Here is a 21,624-nt window from a genome sequence, read left to right on the forward strand (position 1 = left end):
CACCGCAGACACTGTGTTTGACCCTAGAAGCATTTGGAGCTCATCCAAGAATGCAAATACTTTTCGGAGACAGCAGGAACTGTGGGATACCTTGCGTCCTCATTCCCCCCTCCCTCCATGAGCGTCCATTATATTCTTTGGCTTTTCGTTACGCTCGTCACGCAGCTGCGTGCTGAGTCTGTGCTATGCCGTCTGTCCGTGGATTTATTAAAAATACTTTGGACCAGGCGCACCATAACAGTAATTCCACTACTTAGATGCATGAGTCTCCTAGCGAGATCACCGTGAGGACGGGCACTGAAGGAGATAGAGAGCGCATGCTGCGTGAAATCTATCACGAACCACGGACCGATGCAGCCGTGCTCGGGGAGGCAATGCTCCCTGAATACCGCATGAAAGCCTCGCGCGGAAAAGGGTGCTATCACGGAGCACCCAATAAGGCAGCTCTCCCCAGGAACCTCCTGCTGATGCTTATCGATTAACGGAAGGAGAGCTTCGTGGAGATCTCCCAGGAGGATTTCTGTTCTATCACCAAATATAGAGAGACCTCCTTCTCACACACTTCAGATTCCTGTTATATTAAGAATAAAAGTTAACATGGTTAAAGCACTTACCGACTGCTCCTTCCCCTGATTCAGGATCCGGGTTCATGGCCGGGGAGGGTTGGTAGGGGATCTCCGTGACGGTGATGAATAGATCCTGGCTGTCGGGGAAACCAGCGTTGTAAGCGCTCTCGCCTGCCTCGTCCTCCACAAACACTCCCTCATCTTCCCCGTCCGTGAACATCGTCGAGGAACTATCCGTCGACACTGTCCCATCATCAGAGTCCATGGTCACTGGTGGGGCAGTGGTGGCAGGCTCCGTAGCGTCCGTTTGCCGCTTTGATTTTTTGGTAGCCTTGTCTGGGGTCCTTGGTTTTCACGCGGCGATGCGTTGCATGACGGCTGTATCCTCTGTCTGGATCATGGCTTTGGAGACCTTCTCGTAGGTCTTTGCATTCCGTTTGTTGGAGCGCAGCTCCGAAAGCACAGACTCCTCGCCCCACACACCGATCAGATCCAAGAGTTCCCGGTCAGTCTATGCCGGGTCCCTCTTTCTATTCAGAGATTACATGAACTCCTCTGCTGGAGAGCTCTGCATTGCTGCCGGTGCTGCTGAGCTCGCCCCGATGTCCAACCACGAAATGAGATTCTAACTGTCCAGAAAGGAAAAGGAATTCAAATTTTCCCGGGTCGTTTCCTGTGTGGCTGCTCAGAGCATCGAAGCTCGGACTGCTGTCCAGAGCGTCAACAGAGTGGTGCACTGTGGGATAGCTCCCGGAGCTACTAAGTTCGATTTGCATCCACACCTAGCCTAATTCGAGCTAGCCATGTCGAATTTAGCGTTACTCCACCTGTCGGGGTGGAGTACCAAATTCGAACTAAAGAGCCCTCTAGTTCAAATTAAATGGCTTCCTGGTGTGGACGGTTGAGCGGTTAGTTCGAATTAATGCTGCTAAATTCGATTTAAAGTCCTAGTGTAGACCAGGCCTTAGTCATCATTGATATCAACATACCATATAGTCAATGTAGACATCTTAGGATGTCTTGGGGACAATCTATATGCCAATGTTATAGGTTAATGCAAAAGAATTTTACAATTTATTAAGTGCCACCTATGCAAATATTTAATTCAGAGCAAGTATAATGAAAATTGGAGATGGGAAAGACCTGTTTCACCTCTCTTGCATGAAATACTGTGATGTCGCACTCCATATGATTTTATGAAAATATGTTAATAAGTGTGAATATAATGTAACTGGAATATGCTTCATGCAAAAGGTCTCTAGTAAGGTATCATTACAAAGCTTATAAATTTTTGAGTGTTTTCGTCCTATTTGTGTGAATGTATCATTCTTTTATCTCAAACTAAAAATATGAAATATAACTCTGAGGTCCTATTGTAACTATGCAAAGTGTGAGCAAACAGCTGTGCATATCTGTGTTATAGAGGGTGGACAATTTATGAGTTTACCCTGTATAAGCTTTATACAGAGTAAAACGGATTAATTTGGGGGTTGGACCCCATTGGGAACTGAATATGCGGGTGCTGGAGACAGGAGCACTTAAGCTGTTCTCAGTTATGTCCGCAGCTTTTAGGGGACATGGTTCAGACTTGGGTCTGTGTTTTCAGCAGGCTAGCATGTCTGGCTCAACAAGACAGGGTACTGAAATTCCAAGCTGGCAGGTAAATTGGGCTCAGTGGTGGTCTCAGCACATCAGGTGGCAGTCCCAAGAGGGTCTCTGTGACCCAACCCGTCACAAATACCTAGGATTTTTTTTGATGGCTAATTAACAAAAAATGAATGCTAATCATAACAATCTTCTATGGGTGGATTTGTTATCAAATTTGTGAAGCCTTAAGTAATATATTTTAGATCATCCAAGCCAGTATTTCTCAACCTTTTCAGGTTGGTGACTCCTTATTCAAAATAAAAAAAAAAATCACATCCCCTTACTTTTATAGTAAATGCATTGATGATAAAAATAAGCCTAGATAATTTATTTGTGTATGTTTCTAGAGGTTGACAGAGAATACTTGACATACAAGGGTAAGGTTATGTGGGAAGCAGGCCTGTTGACAGAAATTTGGGGCCCTGGTACATCAAGATTCCTGGACGCTCCCCCCTTATTTCACCCTGATTTGTTCCTAATACAATTGTCCTAACTTCCCGCCCACCTTCTCATCAGCCCTGGTGGGGAGTGAGATTTTCTTTGCTTTAGATTGTAATAACATTTTCAGTGACTCCATTTTCTGCCCCTTGATCCTTGATTGTCTTTAATGAACACCCATAGGAGTTGTAATTCACCAGCTGAGAAACAATGTTTTAAGCCCATGTTGGAGTGGTGCCTACATTAATGGTATATTATTCAGTAGTTTGTCTAGTCCAGTTTCAAAAGTTTGAAGCAATGGGCTTCTATCACTTTACTTGGAAAAGCATTTCACAACCTTTAGAGGGCTTATGGTTAGCTTATTCAGCATAACTGTGCATCCGCCTCTGAAGATTATGGCAGGGTAGGGAATGACTGCAGGCTATTTGACTTACCAGAAGGCAGCAGCTGGTAAGTATGGAATTCTGGGGAGACAGTGAGGCTTTATGTGAACTGTGGAGGAAAGAGTGGTGAAGCTCTCTACTTTCTTTACAGATCTGATGAGTTTATCCAGATTAGCTTGCAATGTCCATGTCTGTATGGATCTGAAACCCTAAGCATGACTAAAGGGCTGTATGTGTCAGTTCCCAAGGTAATGACACCTGTTACACCTTTGTGTCCTCTTTGAGGCAGCCCACTTAGGTCAAGGCCTCTAGCCATCAACATTTTTGGGGTGGAGCCCCAGTGGACTCTCCCTCTAGACCAGGGACTTAGGCAGTAATTCTTCCTGCAATTCACTGTGATCACTTTCACAGATCTGACTTTAATTCAGCAACTTCAGTCCAGAATTAACCAGTGAATAGTCTATGTGTGCATAATCTGTCACACTGTGAACTCACTATCAACCAATTCCACTGAATTAGGTTTGTGACACCATCAAACCAAAACCACTGAGAGTGTCACATTTCATATAGTCCTAATTTTTGTACTTGTTTCCAGTCCTGACCAAAACCAGGTTGTTCTGAGACAAGTGAAAACTGAAATTATGTATCAAAACCAACTATTTAGACGGCCAGATCCTAAGTTAAAACACATCACTATTAACAAAAGCTGTGAGTAACTAACAGTTCCTCTTTTGCAAACTTGCATGCTCTCAAATTTCACATTATTCACAATTTCTGTGAAAAGAGATTTTATGTAGAAAATGTATCTTGATTTAAATTTAAACCTTCTAGATGTTCCAGAAATCATCACATATAATAACATTTATATAATATTTTTTAAGGAATAGCTTGCTTTCACAATGTTAAAAATAATTGGGTTTTCATAACATAAATTTGTATATATGCAAAAAGCTGGGTAATGGTACAATATAAATGGGTAAATATAACCATATTTTCATACTGTCTGATTTATACTAAAGAGTCTAGGAAAAGACAGAGAAAAAATGGAGGGAGGGAAAAAGATAAAAGAAGCAAAAGACCATACAAAGAAACATAAACCAAAACAAACACTACTCTTCTTGCTCAATTCCAAATGAGCACATATGATGGCAAAGTGAGGAGGTCTAGGCACCACACAGAAATGATTTACATAAGGGATAAAAGATTGCCATTTTATTAGTAAAAATACAGGGAAGGTTCTTAAATTTCAGTGATTTCACAAAATAACTTTTTCTCTATTTATTCAAATTACATAGAGACTTTGTATCTCCTGGACCAAAATTATCTTTGTCCAAAGAGTTTTCCAGGACTGACTCTATTAATCTAAGGATATCATCACAGAAAGGGGTTATACCCTGGCGATCCCACATCATATATGTGAATGTAATTTTGTCAGGGCTGCATTGCCAATCTTTGGCATTGTCATGCCTAAATAGTATAATCAGATGGTAGCCTAATAGATAATATAGGTTAATTTATATTGAAAGATATTTGCATATTGGTTCAAAGAATACCTTTGGGCATTATGAACAAAACTGCGGTTTTCCCCTTCTTGCTTCTCTTTATATACTTACCAAACGACAATAAAAGACAGCTTCAGTCGCATTTATTATTTGTAGAATACCAAGTGTGTTGGGAGCAAGTAGTTGTGCATTTTCAACTGTACATTTACTCAAGCTGGTGCTAAAACAAATTCCTGGTGTAGGACAATTTAAATTTGTTGTGAACCAAAATGTCCTTGCAAGTATGTATTCCACAGTAGAGCCGTAATTCCCAGAGAAAAGATTATTTAGCAGTCCCATGGGAAAGGGGATTTAGCTATAAGTCTTCGTAATTGCAGATACAGAAACCCAGAGATTTCTGCTATTTTGTTTCTAATGAGGTTTGTATTTTCCTGGACTAGGGGATGTATAGTGGAAATGTTCCTGAAATAGATTAGATCTGAGAATCTTCTTTTTGAGACAAACCAAATGTCCACAGTGACTGACTATCACTTTATTATAGTCATTATATCTTAGTCATTGACTGAAAGAAATATAGCCAGGGAGTAAGGTTTAGATGTACAATGAGAAACAGAGGCTGGTCAGAGCTCAACATGAAATCTACTTAAAATACACTTATGACTTTTAATGCAAAGAGACTGTATTTTAATATTTGTTAAAATAATATATTATACAGACTAAACTCTTGTACAATTTGACATACATGAGCCAGATTTATTGATGGTATAAATTGGCATAGCTCCATTGAAGGCAGTTGAATAAGTTACACACATAGGCTATGTCTGCACTTATGGGAGTATGTAGAGTACAGACCCAGCAACTCCACAGCATGAGTATAATCAGAACTGAGGATGGTGAGGCCTGGTTTGGGCAAGTAGACTAGAGTGTCCTGCATGCCAAGCAGTCTACATTGCTTTTCCCTATGGCGTATGTCTACATGTACCCTACATGCTAACTCAAGTGTAGACAAGGCCATAGTCTTCAGATTTAACCTGACTTTTAAGTCTCAGTGAGGTCTACAAAACAAGCACATGTTGAAGAGTGCCAGTTCCAGAATTTTAAGTTAATGGACCCAGCACTTACAGACACCTTCACCCAAACCTAGAATGAGTGTCACCAGTCAGTACAAAATGATAATGTTGACACTTTCAGCCATTGCTGATCATCCTGGTTGCTGTGTACTGAGAAGTAAAAACTGGACTTTCATTGAATTCTCCCTTCCTATATTTTAATTTCCTGTCTTTCAAACATTATCCTTTCAAGTATTTGAAGACCTCTCTCATTTCCTAATAAGTATTTTATATTGTTTTAGTTGAGAACTAAAATGTATCTAAAATAGTCACACAAATAATGCTTTTTTAATTTGTGTGTATCACAATTTAATTATGTGACTATTTTCTATAGCATATCATAACAGTATTAAAGTGACTATTGATTTCTCTAGTGTCTGCTGTGAGATGACATATTAAAAGGCAAACACTAAGCTACTTTGTTCAGTGGAGCCAATTGCAGGTTCAGGATTAATTACTGCAAGATGGTGAAGGGTTTCTTTTCAAAATCTTGTTAGCCAGTGAGTGGCTCTAAACATGAAAAAGGGGTGTGTGAGTCAGCATTTGTACCATGGAGATTTTCTCTTCTTTCTGTATGACTTAAATGCTTTTAAGGTAAATGGTAAAATGCTTGCCAGATTTTCTTTATGGATGAGCAGGATAAATCATTTTCTGTGGGTCTAGAAATCCTTTTGATCCTGTGGAAAGTTATACATATACTCCACACAGCAATGAAGTAGATGTTATAAATACTTGAAGATGCTTTCCTTTTGATCACTTCTAATCAGTGAAGTCACTGTTAAATAGTTTTGCGGTAAGAAGGCAGCTGTATCTTAACTATTTAACAGAAGTGTTTTTGCAGCCACCAAGAAAGGAACACCCTTGCTCCCAGTATCACCACCATCCCAACCTTCATTACGTCTTCCTTCTAATTAATGCCTTTGGTAGATCTTGTAATATGCATTATCGCCATTTGTGAAAAGTTGACAGTTTAAAATAAAGCAAATTGCTGGAATCTGGATTTTCGGTGCTGGAAACAGTTCTGTTGCGAAGAACTGAGTGGTTAAAAAAATGGAAATACTTTTTAATATTTTACCCTTTTTTGGTCAAGATTTTGTGTTGATTTTGTTCAAATGACTGCCCTACCTACCATAGAGTGTTGGCATCCTTTCATCTGTGAGAGATGGTGAGAATTGCAGCCTATGATGGTTTGCAATGTCTCATGTGACTGAATAGTCCAATCCGAGACATGATCTTTGACAGTTGTTGCAAATGTATGTGTCTTGGTTGGGAGCTGCTTGCTTCCTACGGGCTCTTCAAGCTATAGGAGCCAGCTCCTGTCATGGATTTTGATACCCTCATGGAGATGATGGCGCCACTTGTTATGATCACTTGCCAAGATTTCCCATTGGTCAGGATCATTTCCAAATTCCTTCATATATTGCTTGCATAAGTCTTTATAGAGAAGCTTGAGACATCCTGTTGTTCTTGTTCTTGTTCCCTCTGATAGCTCCCCATATAAAATGTCCTTGGGTATGCGTCCATCTTCCAACCTACACAGACGGTCCAGCCAGCGCAGCCATCTTTGCTTGAGCAGGGATGTCACAGTTGGTAGATTTGCCCAGTTCAAGAGTACTGAGAAGATTCCAAAGACTGTAGGGGCAAGAACACACCTTTGCTTCACTCCACTTTTCATCTCAAAGCTGTCCAAAGTGGACCTATCAAACTGGACAGTTGCTCTCATGTTGTTGTGCAATGAACGTACAAAACTTAACAGGGTTGGTGGACATGTTTTTTAGTATTTCAAATAGACCTGCTGACTGTGTTGAATGCTTTGGTTAGGTCCACAGAGACGATGTACAATGGTCAGTTTTGCTCTCTGCACTTTTCTTGGAGTTGATGCAGAGAAAATATCATGTCTTATAGTTGATCTGTCAGGCCTGAATCCGCATTGTGATTCAGAGTAGACACGATTCATCAGCTGTTGTAGGCACGCTAAGATGACTTTTGCGAAAGCTTTTCCTGCTATGCTTAGTAGCGAACTACCCCTGTAGTTGTTGCAGTCCATTTTTTCGCCTTTATTTTTATACAAAGTGATGAAGTTTGCATTGTGCATCTCTTGTGGTAACTCACCCTCTTTCCAGCATTTAAGTAGTAGCTGATGAAGATATGGTAATAGGCTGTCTTTCCCGCACTTGAGGATTTCTGCTGGGATGCCTCTTTTTTTCCAGGAGCCTTGCCTCTTGATAGCAAATCAATGGCCTTGCTTAGCTCTTCTATAGTTGGCTCCACATCTAGCTCTAGCATGACCTGTAGAGTTGGTATTTGGTCCAGTGATTTGCTGGTGATATTTCTTTCTTGTGCATATAGCTCTGAATAGTGTTCAACCCAATGAGACAATTGCTTGCTTTTATCTGTAATGATTTCACCGCTGTGTGATTTGAGAGGGGTAACCTTGTTGACAGTGGGACCTAGAGCTTTCTTCAGGCCATCATACATGATTTTGAGGTTTCCTGTTTATGAGGCTGTCTGTATCTCTTCACAGAGCTTGATCCAGTAATGATTTGCACAGCATTTGCTTGCTCACTGTATCTCAGTTTTTGCATGTCAAAGTCTCACTTGGTGCTCTTTGTTGGCTTCTTGTTGTTTCCAGGTAGGTCAGGGGTGGGCAAACTTTTTGGCCCAAGGGCCACATTGAGGAATAGAAATTGTATGGCAGGCCATGAATGCTCATAAAATTGGGGTTGGGGTGCAGGATGGCATGTGGGCTCTGGGGTGGGGCTGGGGAGGAGGAGTTTGTGGTGTAAGAGGGTGATCTGGGCTGGGACCGGGGGTTGAGAGAGCAGGAGGTGGATCAAGGCGGGGGCAGAGGTGCAGGAAGGGGTGCAGGTTCCGGCTGGGAGTGTGAACTCTGGGGTGGGGCTGGGGATGAGAGGTTTGGGGTGCAGGAAGGTGGTCCAGTCTGGCATTGAGAGGTTTGGAAAGTGGGAGGGGGATCAGGGCTGGGGTAGGGGGTTGGGGCATGAGGAAAAGCTCAGGGGGTGCAGGCTCTGAGCAGGACTTACATCAAGTGGCTCCCAGAAGCAGTGGCATGTCCCTTCTCCAGCTCCTATGCGGAGGTGCAGACGAGTGGTTCTGCGTGCTGTCCCATCTGCAGGCATCGCCCCTGCAGTTCTCATTGGATCACTAGGAGCTGAAGCGGGGCATGCTGTGGCTTTCAGGAGCTGTGTGGTGCGGCCCCCACCCAGTGCCCGGTCGGAGTGGGGCCGAGCCACTGGTGCTGATCCCGACCCAGTGCCCTGGTTGGAGCACCGGAGCAGGGCTGAGCCATGTGGTGCAGCTCGCAGGCTGGCTTAAAATGGCCTGCAGGCTGTAGTTTGCCCACCTCTGAGAGAGCCTGTGTTCTTAATGTTCATGAGAGGTAATAGTGTCGCTTCTTTTTGTGTGGGTTCCCCTTTTCTGAAGTTAAATGCTACTATGGGGAACTTCTTTGGTATTTCCTCCCCACCGCCACCCCCACAAGGATGTTACATTTAATTACATTATGGTCGCTACTACCGAGCAGTTGAACTATATTAACCTCTTGGACCAGATCCTGTGTGCCACTTACATCTCAATCAAGAGTTGCCTCTCCACTGTGGGTTCCAGGACTAGCTGCTCCAAGAAGCAGTCATTAATGATATCTGGAAACTTAATCTCTGCATCCTGTCCCGAGATGACATGTACCCAGTCAATATGAGAATAGTTGGAAATCCACCATTATTACTGAGTTTTCTATTTTGTTAACCTCACTAGTCTCCCTGACCATTTCACAGTCACCATCACCATCCTGATCAGGTGGTCAACAATAGTATATTGCTACTGTTACACTCTTATTATTCCAGCATGGAACTTCTATCCATAGAAATTCTATGGTACAGTTTGATTCATTTAAGATTTTTACTATATTTGAAATTATGCTTTCTTTCACATACTGTCACTCCCCCACCTACATGACCTATTCTATCATTCCTACACATTTTGTACTCTGGTCCCATTGATTATCATTATCATTCATTCAATCTGAAACAGAATGTTTCATTTTGGTTTTGAGCTGTTGTAACCTTTTAAAAAATGAATGAAATTGAAGTAAACTTCAAAACTAAAAATTGTTTTGAATTGAAAGAACAAAATGTTTTGCTTGCTCAGTGCCGCTTTGAAGAAGATAAATCCTGCTCTACTGGACTGAAAATAGGACTAGAAAGCAAGAAGTCCTTGAATTCCAGTCAGTTCTGCTGCTGATTTTCTATAGGACATTTGGAAAATCGATGAAAGCCTTGGTAAATCTGCATTTTTGAAAACCAAGTCACTTTAGTGTTTACATTTTGACAACAAAATGTTCACCTAATTGTGTTCAGTCTCAATTTCTCCATCTGTAAAATAGGGATAACCTACTGTAGTTCAAAGAGATCATATTTGGATTACAATACATACCAATATTGCAACTCTGTGTGAAACTACTGGGTGATTTGGAATAATATTTGTTTATCCATATCTATTTTATGTGTTTAGTATGTTTGTACATTGATTGCATATTTAATTCTTCCAACAGTTTTACTCAAGTTGTTGTCATTGTTTATTTCCATTATAGTCGTGTTTACAGATCTCAGCTTTAAAAGCCCTACTAGTATTGCCAAGGCTCCCCTTTGCTATTGCCATTCCAGCATATGGGATGGGGACTACTCCTTCCACAAACACACCTGTCATGGTTACAGGGTTACCTGCCCCTTTCTGGTCTCTGTAAGTGCACTGCCTCAGGTGTCATGCATCATGCTTTTGCCTCTCTTATGGTGGAATCATGTGATTCTCCCCCATTAGACCAGGCCTGGGCTACAGCACCCTGTGTATCGATCATGCTTACCCAGCAGATCCATCTGGTTTGGCACCTGCGGTTCTCCCATTTGGGAGGCTGTGACTAGAATGAATATACTGAGTAGACATGCTTTGTACGCTAAATTATTGTTTAATCTTAACAGTAGGAACAATACTTTTTTTTGTTGTTTTTTTTAAAAAAAGCTTTTTTTATGTTTATGCAAACAGTCTACATGCATATCTTTACCTCCCAGATTTTCATCCCCTGTGATGGGAGCCTTGAAAGGCCCAGCTTCTTCAGATCCTTCAGGGAGGGGTGTGTGTCTGTAACAGTTTCTCAGTAACCATTGTTTCTTTCCCTACAGGGAGACAATTTTTATGCAGCCAGAAGTCCTTTGTCTCAGTTTTCCGGGCATGGAGACATATACCCCTTGAGAAATTGGTATGTTGAGCTGAGCAGGTGTCATGAATAGTTAGTAAAGGGTTAAAGCATAGTACCTGGTGGGCATCTGACCTGAGGACCAATCAGGGAAGAGAATTTGAAACTCCTAGGAGGGAACTTTTCCCTCTGTTTGGGGGGGTCTTTGTCTTTGGCCGTTTGGAGTTCAAGAGACCAGACGAGTTAATCAAGTCCCTACAAGTTCCACCTTTCTGAACTAATTTCTTCTAGTCAAGATAGTGAGTATTAGAAAGATACTTTGTGTCCTTATCTAATAATCCTATGTTTGCAATTCTGTGTGTTTGTTATTGATTATTCTTAATTCTGCTTGTACTGGTTGTACTGAGAAAGAGAGAGGATTCTCTCCAGAACTTAGCAAGGTTATACCCTATGAGTGCCCAGCTTGGATTCATAGAGATTCTATATTTTCTTTTGTTCTCTTAATAAATTCTTTTCTTTTCTTTGGACTTGGTTAATTCCTTCCCTTGGGGAAATTCAGGGGAAGGGGAGGGGGAAGTGGGCTGCTTCCCTGTGTGTGTGAGATTCAAGGCGTTTGAATCCAGGCACCTCTGTCTCCAGAGCAGGCTGGAGAGAGGGAAGAGGGGGGAGGTTCCTCCTCTGTGAATTGATCTGTGTTCCCAAGGGGGGAAACAGGGGTGTCCCGGCCCACGGAATTGACCGGGTGGTGGCAGCCGAAGGGGAGACCTACCCTAGGATTTTGGGGTGGGGGGAAGACATGCGGGTCCTCACTTTGAAACCGCCCAGTTCCAAGTGAGGGTAGACTCCTGACAGCAGGGGTTGGAGGTGGCGCATCAAAGCAAATGACTCTTGCATAGTCCCTTAAGTGTTGGTAGGTGAATGGCTATTTGAAGCCACTGTACTCTTTCCTGCCCATGCATAGTCAGCTGCCTCTTGCATTAATCTCTTGTACTCAGACAGTAAGACCCCTTACCTCAATCAGACAAACATACAGATCAGTGGTATTCATAAATTGTTACAAAGCAACCCCACTTCCATCACAGCCCCATCTAGCACTGCAGCAGTGCTTAGTGCCAGATTATGTCTGTCTTTTTACCCTAACCTTCACACTACTTCCGAGGATGACTGTGAATTATAGCAGGGGTAGAAGATTTGTCACAACTTGCAAATCTCTAAACATAATCGGCCAGATCCTCAACTGATGTAAATCAGCGTACTTCCACTGAAATTGCTGGTGCTATGCTGATTTACATCAGAGTCTAACAGTTTTCACCAACTGGAATATAGCTACACAGATATCATGACTTTTCTGGATGTTGTTTTATTGTAACCCAGGTAAGATTATAAAATACTTTTGGATATAAATGTTTATACCAGTTGAGGATTTGTTCCAATAATAAACTGAAATACCTTCAATGAAGCTACACTGAATCACTCCAGCTGAGGATCTGGCTTGTAGGATGGACAAAACTTGTCATTGTTAGTGAAAATGATGAAGAATTATATTTTCATGCATTTATAAGAGCTGATTTGTCTTATTTATCTCAGATTTGTCATATCTTCTATGTTAAGGAAATGTTTCCTATTTGAAAATAATATTTCCATAATTTGCAAAATCTAGATTAGGAATGGTGGAATTGAGGAAGGGATAGCTCAGTGGTTTGAGCATTGGCCTCCTAAACCCAGGGTTGTGAGCCCAGCCCTTGAGGGGGCCACTTAGGGATCTGGGGCAAAATCAGTACTTGGTCCTGCCTAATGAAGGCAGGGGGCTGGACTCAATGACCTTTCAGGGTCCCTTCCATTCTATGCAATGGGTATATCTCCATATATTCTTATAATTCCCAGGCATTTTGTCCACTTAATACAAATTTTGTTCAGTTGCTTAATGCAAAATTTTGCCCTAGACAAAAATTAGATTTTTCATTTTACAAATTGTTTTTATAGCTAATTCTTTGTAAAGCAAAAACAGCTTCACATCTCTTTAATGCAGTTTCATCCGGTGACTGGCTAAGGGACAAAGGTATTTACTTGAGCTATTGTTTATAAAAGTTCAGCAGTGAAGGAGAAATGTGCTTCTGAGAAAGTTTTTGAGATAGCTACACTGCACCCTGCAGTTCTTCTCTCAGTAGAATGCACAGTTCTGAGGAAGATGGTGCCATAAAAGAAACCGTTTCACATGCTCAGGGAGAATGTCTTTGGTGCAGGTAAATTTGTTGATGACTTTGATCCTGTAATGAAGACACACATACTCTCTTTGTATTTTCAGTGTACATCTCCACAATCACTACCTGGAACAACTATACATAATTAAATTATTCAGCTGATGATGGAAAAATGTCAAGAAGGCTCTGTCTGTGATGATAAACACTTTATAGAAACTATTTTCACTGGAAATTGCAGTACAGAAATGTTGAGCTAGAAGTGCTACACATCCTTCAACACCTAGGCATGATGGACTCATTAAGGAAACACTGAAAGAAGTATGTTGTATTGCCCAAGTGTTGAATAGGTCGTACATTTAACTTTCCCTTGTAAACAGTGCAGTACTTATTTTGTCTGGCTGGATTGTAGCTTTAGGAAGAAAGTAGGGTGTTCTGTCCCTTGCTCTTTGCACAAAATACTTAATATGAAGGGCACAGGCCTAGTGGGGGTACAAATAGCTGTTTTTTTTTATCAACTATATAAACCATGCTTGGCCTAGTGCGTGCGCGCTCTCTCTCTCTCTCTCTCTCTCTCTCTCTCTCTCTCTATACACACACACATTGCTGCACTCACACAGTTCTGTTGGCTTCTGAAACACAGAAGACAGGGAAGGCCACTAGAAGGCTCACAAAATATTTAAAGAGCTATTACCCAATTCTTATACACTAAACAGGGTAAGGTGCAGCCACAGAACATTAGCAGTCCCCAAAGGGCTTGTTGCTGATCTAGGAGGATTGTACATGGGAATGGGAGTTCCACTGCACTTTGGAAAGATGAAGTGTCACTCCTGCACCTTATACCATCTTAGTTTTGCTGGTTACTGCAGATGGGTAGGGCCATGGCACTAACAACATTTCTTCTCTTTTAGGTAGTCTGCCACTCCTTGCTATGATTATGGCTGCCTGACACAATGTGGCTTGGGAAGGATCCTTGTTCTGTCTTCCTCCTTTGTCCCTATACTCTGACTTCCTATCGCACAGGGTTAGAGTTAATACTTTATTTTTTAATATATTTTTGTCTGCAAATTTAACTGTAGCTTTAATTAACAGATTAAAATGCCTCCTCACAGGGAGATCTGCAAATTGTCCAGTAAGATATAACGTGGGAGCCAATTTACAACAGTGACTCAAATTTTTTCACTTTGCTGGACATTGAAATATTGGTTCACATAAAGGGAAAGTTTATTTACAAACCAAACTAGCTCCTTCTTCTAATATCTTTTTTGCAAAAACACCAAACTAGCCATCCTGCTTCTGGGGTTAATCGATGACCAAGAGCATGTTATAAAATGCTGGAGGAAATGCCTTACAGTAAGCAATTTTAAAAGCTTAATCTATTTAGCCAAAAAGAAGGGTGAGAGGTGACTTGATTAGTGTATAAATACTTTGATAGGGAGAAAATATTGGGTACTCAAGGTTTCTTTAACCTAGAGCAGAAAGGCAAAACAAGAGCCAAAGGCTGCAAACTGAAGCCAGAAAAAGTAAAAATTAGAAGTAAGGTGCATATTGCTAACAGGGAAAATGATTAACCTTTGGAACAAACTGCCAAGAGAAGTGGTGGATTCGCCACCTCTTGATATCATCAAATCAAGACTGGATGACATTTTGGAAGGTGTGCTTTAGTCAAACACAAGTTATGCCGTCATCAGTCACAAATTATTGGCCTCAGTATAGGAGTAACCGGGTGAAATTTAATGGCCTGTGACATACTAGATCAGACTAGATGAGCAAGTGATTTCTCCTGTGATATTTACCTGAGTACGTGTGAGGCTCCTCTGGGTTACCTACGGTTGCCAAGCACCACACCACGACCTGCCCTTAGTGTGAAGCAATCTTGTTGCTGCCCACTGTGGGTCAGCTCCCTGAAACCACCAGCCTCTGGCAGCACAAGCACTGCCTTCCATGCCCCTGCAGGTCTTGCTCTCTCTGTGCAAGTAGCAATAGGCACACGCCAACCCCTGAATTGTTGGAGCTTTCCCTGCAGTGTCCAGCCGCTTCTCCGCTGAACATTCACAGAATTACCAGCCCTGTGGTTAGGGTGACCAGATATCCCGATTTTATAGGGACAGTCCCGATTTTTCACACTTGCTGTCTGGTCACCCTACCTGTGGTTCCCAAAGCAACAGTACACACTAGTTTATAAGATTAATCTCAGGAACACCACCTTGCTTAACACTGCAGCATTGGGATATATTTATAGCGAAAGCAAGAATAAGTTTATCATCAAAGCATAAGGATTCCAGTGATAGTGAGTAAGAATATTGGAAACAAATGGTTACATACAAAACAAAATCACAACATGATTTCTAGAGAGTACTTAAGTATCAGCTTACCTCCCTGTCTAGAGAAACTTATAGCTGTGAATGAGACAATACCCAATTTAGATGTAAACAGATAGATGGAGAGAGATCTCCCATATAACAGAATTTTTTTTCACCTTTTGTGATGCCTAATACTATGATACAGACTTGTGACCATATTTCAGGATATATACATAACTCCTTACAGTATGTGAACATACATTTCACAATGACATTGATGACCACTGTGATGCCGGCTTTCATTTGAGACCTTACAAGACTTTGTTTGGTGAACCAGAATGTACATCTCAGAATCAGGTGATTCTGGCAAATCTTCTGCACCCACTTGTCAGTTGCCATAAGAGGTTCTTGGGTTACTGTAGTTATGCTTAGCATTTTTTCCTCTAGCTGACTGTGAAAAGTGAGTAGTTGCCTTCTCTGTGTCTCTAAGAGCCAGAATTTCCTCGTGCAGTGATTCTCAACTTTTCCTATACTGTGAGCCCTATTACAACATGAATACCTCTGGAACCCTCTTCACATCTAGCCATAAAAACAGTGAGTGCTTGTGATCCCTCTGGGCCTGTTTGCAATCTCTGGTGGAAAATCCATGGCATTATGTAGGGAGAACAGAGCTGAGACCCAAGAACCCTGAGTTCTGTTCTCATGTTTCTCACTGATTGGTTTTAATAAAAATATGCATCAATACTGCACTTTAAAAACATTATTTACTTATTCCAGACAATGTCCCTGCAAGGTAAGTTACAAATCATTGTCCCTTGTATAAAGATGCAGGAGAGGAAGACCCAGGATTAGAACCCACATCTTCTGATGCCCAGTGCAGTGCCTAACTGTCCAGACTTGTCTGTCATAGGCAAGTCACATGTTAACCTCTCTTTGTCTACCTCCTCATCTGTAGAAGTGACCCATTTGCATGGTCATTTTTAAAAATACCTTTTACTAGTTTTCCACAGCTTTCTATGATTTATTTCTTGATGTGATAGGAAGCAGCCATTTAGCATACATGCAGAAGTGGGAAAGATAACCTGCACAGGTTATGGTCAATGAGTGGGGCTTCTCTGTGTTACCACAATATGAATATAACGAGAGAGAGAGCGAAAGACTACACATTATTTTTAGTGCAATTAAATTTTATTACTTGCGCATATGTTCATTGCTCACAAGACCCTAGATAAACATTCTGGACAAAACTGTAAAACTGTTTAAACATTAAAGACAGATTTTTAACTCTCATTTTGACATCCATGTAACTTTCAAATGGCAATGCTAAATGGGAATCAGGAGTGCCTATGGCTTTCCATGCCTACAGTTTAAACATTGTGGGTATGGTCAGATGGGATTTTCAAAATTAGCATGAGGGTGCTTGACAAGATTCGGGCACCTGAAATTTAAGCATGGCCTGAACAAGCGTAACTCAGTAGGCACTGGTGGGCACAGAACTGGCTCCCCATTGGGTACTGTGTTTTCAGCTTAGTTTTGAAAGAGGGAAGAGGTGGGGCAGAGGGACATGTGGAGAGCAGAGCAACAATGTGAAATCAGCCTATGTAGTTGTGGATATATTTTCAAATCTGTAGTCTCATTATTCAATCAGATCTAAATGATGTGACCTTTCCAGAAGGCATAACCCCACACTGAATCAGAGACTTTCCTGTAGAAAAATGAGATTGTAGAGAAAGAGGCTTCACTGTGGTGAACAAGTATATCATCAGTGCAGGAGGAATATGAAAAGTTAGATTGTTAGTTTTTGTAGGTTAGTTTAGCTGTAGACCAAGATATCAAAGTGGAAAATAACAAGGTTAAGTTATTTTTTACTCACTGAACAATTTCATTAAATGTTCCATGCCATCTGTAGAAATGAGTGTAGAGGAAATACAAGGTTGCTCTTTGTGGGTAAAAGATAAAAGTTGCCAGAGAGTCGTTTTACAGGCTTAAGTAAAATGACTTGTTGTTTTCCACCTCCTAGTTAGTAGCAGCTGTCCACACCACAAACGGATTTATTTGGAATGCTAGGGAGCAGTCTCAGCAGAGAAGCCAAGGACTGAACGGAGACTGATAACTCAACTGTTCTCTCACTTGTAATGGTGCTCCAGATCGGATTTAAGATACATTAACAGCAAGGTATAAGGAAGCTTGCAATGCTGATCTCTGCCCTAGTCCTGCACTTATTCTTTTGGGCTGGGACTTTCAAAGGTCAAAGAGAATTAAGTGTCCAACTCATAGAATTTCAGTGGGATGCGGGGTCCTTTGAAAGGCCAACCTTTAATACATAAGGCCTTTAGTTTATACAGATGCCATGTACTTTTCAAGGGCACTGATGTGCCTTTTTTAAAAGGTTGTGCTTTTTTTTTTTTTAAATCCCAAATGCCTTCACCAAAGAATTGGAACAAGTAGAAAGCTAAGGTGAGAAATCAGTGTATAGATCTTCTGGTATCATTCTATGTATGGTCATTCTTCAAATATATTACAGGATATTAAATCTGTTATCCATTTTATCCAAAGGCACATTCTCATTTAAACTTGAAGAACTTGAGTCACAAACCACTATCCTGCATGAAGCAAAGGGTAGCAAAATACACCATAGTAATGGACAAACCCACAGTATGAGGGAAGCAACTGCTCTACTTATTTCCACCCCTCCTCCTTTATCCCAGGTAACACGACCGCCCCAGCTGAGTTGAGACAGCATGGCTCTGTATATGGGAGTTGGGCCAAGGAGGGCCAAGGGGAGAAGCCCGGGAGTAACCACTCAACATGGTCTGCACACTGCTTAAAATCAAGGTTGGGAGAGCTGGTTTGTATAGAAGCAAAACTAACAGAAAATTCCTCCCTCTCCGCCCTCTAATTTAAACACTTTCATTTTCCCAGACTTCAGTGTTTCCTAGTTCTGGCTAGGGCTTGAAGTAGATGTTTCTAGCTACTTTGAGTGAGTCGGCTCTTATATTATTGCCTGCCTTGCCGGACAGAGGGCAACACCAGAAACTTGGAAGCTTACTTCTGTGAGATTTCCATCCTAAGTTGTACACCCAAGGAGTTTGAGGCACTGGGTGAGCAGCCATTGAACAGTCATCCATCACTGCTTAAAATGCCCTGGTCACATTAAAAATAGGTACAGAGTGTCTACATTCAGTACCTCAGTGTTCTATGGAATTCATTGTACAGGAAGAATTTTAAAGGGTCAGGACTGTATAGCATTTAATGGATATTTACAGCTAACAAAACTTTGTTTTCTTGGTACCGGTCTCATCACACAATCAGGGAGCACTCATCAGACACTTAGTATTTCCATTACAACAGTCATGCTTTTCTTGTTTGTTTTAAAGGAGCACATTTTCACCCCAGAAACCTATTGAATATTTTAATGTCTGTGTAAGTATAGTGACAAAGGATGCACATTTCACCATTATCATAATGCAGAGGGGTGCGGGGAAAAGAATTGCAGGTGAAATTCAAAATCAATATAACACAATTACCTTTGATTTTTCTTAGCATTTTGATCTTTTTCATTTCATTTTTAAACATATTCTTTTAAAGTTTAGAATTGATTGTTTAAATGCAATTAAAGATTTGCAGCTGTTAGCATTCGTCAGCATCTCTCATTATAGAATCATAGAATCATAGAATCTCAGGGCTGGAAGGGACCTCAGGAGGTCATCTAGTCCAACCCCCTGTTCAAAGCAGGACCAAACCCAACTAAATCATCCCAGCCAGGGCTTTGTCAAGCCTGACCTTAAAAACCTCTAAGGAAGGAGATTCCACTACCTCCCTAGGTAACCCATTCCAGTTCTTCACCACCCTACTAGTGAAAAAGTTTTTCCTAATATCCAACCTAAACCTCCCCCTCTGCAACTTGAGACCATTACTCCTTGTTCTGTCATCTTCTACCACTGAGAACAGTCTAGTTCCATCCTCTTTGGAACCCCCTTTCAGGTAGTTGAAAGCAGCTATCAAATCCCCCCTCATTCTTCTCTTCTGCAGACTAAACAATCCCAGTTCCCTCAGCCTCTCCTCATAAGTCATGTGCTCCAGCCCCCTAATCATTTTTGTTGCCCTCCGCTGGACTCTCTCCAATTTATCCACATCCTTCTTGTAGTGTGGGGCCCAAAACTGGACACAGTACTCCAAATGAGGCCTCACCAGTGCTGAGTAGAGGGGAATGATCACATCCCTTGATCTGCTGGAAATGCCCCTACTTATACAACCCAAAATGCCATTAGCCTTCTTGGCAACAAGGGCACACTGTTGACTCATATTCAGCTTTTTGTCCACCGTAACCCCTAGGTCCTTTTCTGCAGAACTGCTGCCCAGCCATTCGGTCCCTAGTCTGTAGCAGTGCATGGGATTCTTCCGTCCTAAGTGCAGGACTCTGCACTTGTCCTTGTTGAACCTCATCATATTTCTTTTGGCCCAATCCTCTAATTTGTCTAGGTCCCTCTGTATCCTATCCCTACCCTCCAGCATATCAACCACTCCTCCCAGTTTAGTGTCATCTGCAAACTTGCTAAGGGTGCAGTCCACACCATCCTCCAGATCGTTAATGAAGATATTGAACAAAACCGGCCCCAGCACCGACCCTTGGGGCACTCCACTTGATACCGGCTGCCAACTAGACATGGAACCATTGATCACTACCCGTTGAGCCCGACCATCTAGCCAGTTTTCTATCCACCTTACCGTCCATTCATCCAGCCCAGACTTCTTTAACTTGCTGGCAAGAATACTGTGGGAGACTGTATCAAAAGCTTTGCTAAAGTCCAGAAATAGGACATCCACTGCTTTCCCCTCATCCACAGAGCCGGTTATCTCGTCATAGAAGGCAATTAGGTTAGTCAGGCATGACTTGCCCTTGGTGAATCCATGCTGACTGTTCCTGATCACTTTCCCCTCCTTTAAGTGGTTCAGGATTGATTCTTTGAGGACCTGTTCCATGATTTTTCCAGGGACTGAGGTGAGACTGACTGGCCTGTAGTTCCCTGGATCTTCCTTCTTCCCTTTTTTAAAGATGGGCACTACATTAGCTTTTTTCCAGTCATCCGGTCCACCAATTTTCCAGTCACACAATTGGTTTCCCAATTATTATTGAATATTAAAACCAACAAATATTGATATGATGGCTTATTGCTACATATGTAGATGTGTCACTGTTCATAAGAGCTTCAAAAAGAACAAGTAATTGTATATGGATCATTTCTACTAAAGTACCCCTTAGATCAGCCCATATCTGGGAAATTGTTGAGTTATTTGCAGTGGGGATTCCATTATCATCTCTCCTTTAGGGGCATTTGGCAAGTGTTGGATTCTCATTGTAATTGCTTCCTGCAGGAACCCCAGTATGCTGGACTCACTGTAGTTCCTTTCATCAAGTACTGAACAGCTGTTATGTGTGGGCTGGAAGCAACAGCTGCAGCTGAGGAGCCCCAAAATGATAAAATACCTCAAACATCCTGTGTCTTAAAGGGATGGGTTAGTGCTACCGAGTATGTCTTCAGCTTGGAAGAGAATCAGGTGAAAGAAGAATGATGAAGAGGTGTGTGGAAGCCAAAAAGCTCTGCTACTCGTGAGGCCAAGAGCTGAGCTGCCATCTCAGGATTCAGGCAGCCCAGGAACAGAGTTTAGTGGTTTAGTAAGATGATATGGACAACTTGAGTGACTGGAAGGGAACGGTTAGGATGAGAGATTGGGGGCCCATCCTAAAGCTGTGATTGGAATCCCATTCACAAATTGTTGCTGCCCGGATGTGGTATTGGCATGATATATATTTTCTGTTTTAAAGAAAATTTGCAAGGTTCAGAATACCTCATGTGACATTTATGTTGCATCTATAAATGGGAAGAAAAAACATTCCTTAAGCAGAAAGAAAACCTGCTTCCATCTAAATTATCACCAGAATCCCATCATTATTAACTTTGCAGCTGCATTTTTTTGTAATGCTAACCTAGAGATGCACTAACAATATTATTCTTAGATTCTAGGAACAGAATGGAAGAAGCAGTTTACTGGGCAAATTCACTCAGTGCAATGTCTATACGGTGCCTTTGGGAGCTCTTCTTTTACTAAGGCATTATATAGCCACAGACTGTTATGCCCCTAAAGCTGACAACTGTACAATTTAGACATTTATATGTAAGTAGTAACTTATAAAAAAGCACTTACCAGCCATGAAATAATAGTTTAGACTGAAGTGTATTATGCATTGAGTCCGGTTATTACTGATC

This window comes from Mauremys mutica, chromosome 6, assembly GCF_020497125.1.
Source record: "Mauremys mutica isolate MM-2020 ecotype Southern chromosome 6, ASM2049712v1, whole genome shotgun sequence".
Lineage (NCBI taxonomy): Eukaryota > Metazoa > Chordata > Testudines > Geoemydidae > Mauremys > Mauremys mutica.